This window comes from Propithecus coquereli, unplaced genomic scaffold (assembly GCF_000956105.1).
Source record: "Propithecus coquereli isolate 6110/MARCELLA unplaced genomic scaffold, Pcoq_1.0 Scaffold5, whole genome shotgun sequence".
Lineage (NCBI taxonomy): Eukaryota > Metazoa > Chordata > Mammalia > Primates > Indriidae > Propithecus > Propithecus coquereli.
The window spans coordinates 14,610,562-14,614,255 of NW_012150840.1; positions in this window are offsets into that span (position 1 = coordinate 14,610,562).

The following is a 3,694-nucleotide window of genomic DNA, read 5'->3' on the forward strand; positions in this document are numbered from 1 at the left end:
TTATTTTTTTCTCCTATGTCAGACTATTAATCATTCAAACATTCATGGGTCAGAACACTGAATGTAGACATAGCCTCTCTTCTCTCTGCCACCTAAAGACACAAATGTGACACAGCTGCCCCATCTGCAATGCCTCTAGGGGAAGTTATCTTTATTTCCCATGCAGCCCATTCTCCACTTCCCATTTACAGGGCAGAAACATTTTATTCTCATACTCATGGATCTGTAATAAAACCAAGAGCCCATTACCCAGAAATCTTAGACCAAACACTCACTGATACATGAATTATCTGAAAAATAGCCTAACTACTCCATACTCATAAAAACATTTCAAGATTCTATGACAATTTAGTGACTGGATCTTTTTAGGATATGTTGCTTCACCTACCTTGTGGTATAAAATGTGTCTGGTTTCATGCATAGCAGGAAGCAGTCCCTTTGTTGGTATAGATAATAGATACTTGGGACCTTTTCTAAGATTGGGTTACTAAATGAAATGTAGAATACTCAGTTAAATTTAAATTTCAGATAAACAACAAATACTTTTTAGTATAGTATGTCTCATGCAATATTTGGGACATAGTTATACTGAAAACTTACTTATTGTTTATCTGAAGTTCAAATTTAACTGGGCATCCTGTATTTTTATTTGCTAAACCTGGCAACCCTACTTTAGGGTCATCAAAAGCTTTTTAAACCACCACAAGTTCCAGTGAATTAAAGTACTTGTTTAGGTATGGCACTTAAATAGACTACAGAGCTTGAAATACTGGGATCCCAGTACTGTATGGACAGACAACTAAAAGAAGAAAAAAAATCTGCCACATCACAAGTGATTTATTTTTTGTTTTTGTCTTTTTGTTTTGTTTTTGTTTTGAGACAAGGTCTCATTCTGTCACCTAGGCTAGAGTGCACTAGTGTCATCATAGCTCACAGCAACCTCAAACTCCTTGGCTCAAGCGATTCTTCTACCTCAGCCTCCTGAGCAGCTGGGACTACAGGTGCATGCCACCATGCCCAGCTAATTTTTCTGTTTTTTGTAGAGATGGGTCTTCCTCTTGCTCAGGCTGGTCTCTAACTCCTGGCCTCAAGTGATCCTCCCACCTCAGCCTCCCAAAATACTAGGATTAAAGGCATGAGCCATTGCGCCCAGCCACAAATGATTTAATACTAATGTTGGGGAAACCACAGTCAAGTTGATTCTGCACCAGTTATTGGTTAAATGTATCTTTTGCCTGGGAGCCTACAAATCTGTTATAGTAAGCATTTGCATTTCTGGACTGGATTAGAATTAAGGTCATTTAGTAAGAGAATTTACTATTAAAAAATGGAAATAGTTTAGAAACAGAAAGTATCTGAGGGAGAAGCTTATTTATGTTTTCAATGTAGGAAAACCTAGGACTTAGAGAAAACAAACCTATCATGTGATTAGAAGAAAGAAGGGGACATTCAGAAACCTGAGCAGATTTCTTAGCTGTCATGGAAGGAGGCGGAAAGCAGCACACCATGGAAGCATGTATGTACACACATTTCTAAGACACAAAGTTGCTGCCAGGCCAGGCGTGGTGGCTCATGCCTGTAATCCTAGCACTCTGGGAGGATTGCTTGAGGTCAGGAGTTCGAGACCAGCCTCAGCAAGAGTGAGACCCGGTAGAAAGAAACTAGCCAGACAGCTAAAAATAGAAAAATCAGCCAGGCGTGGTGGCACAGGCCTGTAGTCCCAGCTATTTGGGAGGCTGAGGCAGGAGGATCGCTTGAGCCCAGGAGTTTGAGGTTGCTGTGAGCTAGGCTGATGCCAGGGCACTCTAGCCTGGGCAACAGAGTGAGACTATGTGTCAAAAAAAAAAAAAAAAAAGTTGCTGCCAATACCTGGGCCTAATGAGATTTGCAGTTCAGGCTACCTAAATCCTTTCATGCTCCTTAAAAAGAGATTTTGCTACATTTTAAATGTTAGACTCTATTCTTCCAGAATACTTTTGTGGCTTATTTATTGATTTGGTGGTTTTAAAACTCGTGGTGAGCACAAGCAGAATAGCTTTAGTTGTTAAATAAATAAATCATTAAATTGCAGTGATCACCTAGGCAGAAACAGGGTCCCTTAGCATGCGGAAGACTGTATGTATACTTACTGTTAATGGGAGAATTGGAATTTTGTATTTCAAAAAAGGTGGATTTGGGGAAAATCACTTCATTTCACACAAGAAAGCTTCATGGTGAAACCAGAAGTGGTAACAAGAAGTCTCCATTGGAAGGAGATGATTAAGAACACAGGAGATGGGGCAATAATAGCACCAAGAGAATGCATGGTAAAGTGAGTTTAAAATCTTCTGCAGGCCCTTTCTGGCCAGATACCCTCTTCCTGGTGGCCGATAAAAGCCAGTTGTCATTTTCACAACTTTTGCTCACTGTGTAAATTCATTTAGGAAAACTATACTCTTCCAGTATCAACTGGAAGATCTTTTACTTTCCCATTACTCTGAAGAGAAGGTTGTCAAGGTCTTATTTGTTACAGACTTGGCATTATTTAACTTTTTATTCATGTCACTGCCTGGGGTATCACACAAGGACCAAAGGCAAGTGATCCCTGAATCTGCTTTATGTTGTTGGTTCAAAGAGGGCGCCTATGGGTCAATGTCCAGATCTTATTGTGGTATCTCACTTCAGTTATGTGATGGTAGTGACTAGTGGTGTGTGAGCTATATGTGTCCCACCCACGCTTAGTTTCTTTGTGTGGGAATATTGACTGATCACAAGGGATTAGGAGAAAACCAGTTCAGAAGTAAGAGATTAGGAAGGACTACTAAAGTAGGTGTCCAGGAAGATACTCTTCTTTAACTTTCTTATGAGAATTGAGCCTTGTTTTTTTGTCTTTCGTTCTTGAAACTCCTGGCCTCAAGCGATCATCCACCTTGGACTCCCGAGGTGCTGGGATTACAGGTGTGAGCCACCTCACCCAGCCTCTTTTTTCTTTTGTTATAAGGCATTAGCGTGCAGGGCCAACATTTGGGAGGTATAACTGAGGCGGGCAGCACTGATCATGATGGTATAGCTCTCCCTTGAATTCTGGCCCGGAGCTGATGTGCATCTGGCCTTGGGTAGGGCCTAGCACTGACTTCCTTCTGCATGTTGGTCTGAAACGCAGGAAACTCCTCTACTTTGGTATGTAGCATTGATGTTTATGACTGCTCTCTAAAAATCCCTGTTTGCCATTCTTTCTCCATAAAAATGCTATAGGGCTGCCTAACAGAAATTTGCTTTAAGAAATTTTGAAATAATTATCACCTGGCTTTAATTGTGAATTATAGTCATTTAAGTATATAAAGAGAGGGAGCATTTAAGCAGTCTGTGACCAGCAGCTGTATTTAAAAATATTTTATTTTTTTGAGTAGGTAATACATATGGTACAAAATTCAGAAAGATACAAAAAGAGATACAGTGAAAAATCTCCCAATCCTGTACCTATCCATCCTGTCATCCTCCCCACAAACTACCCTTGTTTCTAAGAATTTATCCCACAGATAAACTCCTATAAATATAATGTGAAATAACATGTGCATGAGAATATTTATACTTATGACAGCATTATTTATAATAGCAAAAGAGGAAATAATGGAAATGTCTGTCAATGAGGGACTGATTAAATAAATTATGGTTTATGCAGTTGGTGGAATAGAATACAGCTATAAAAGGGAAT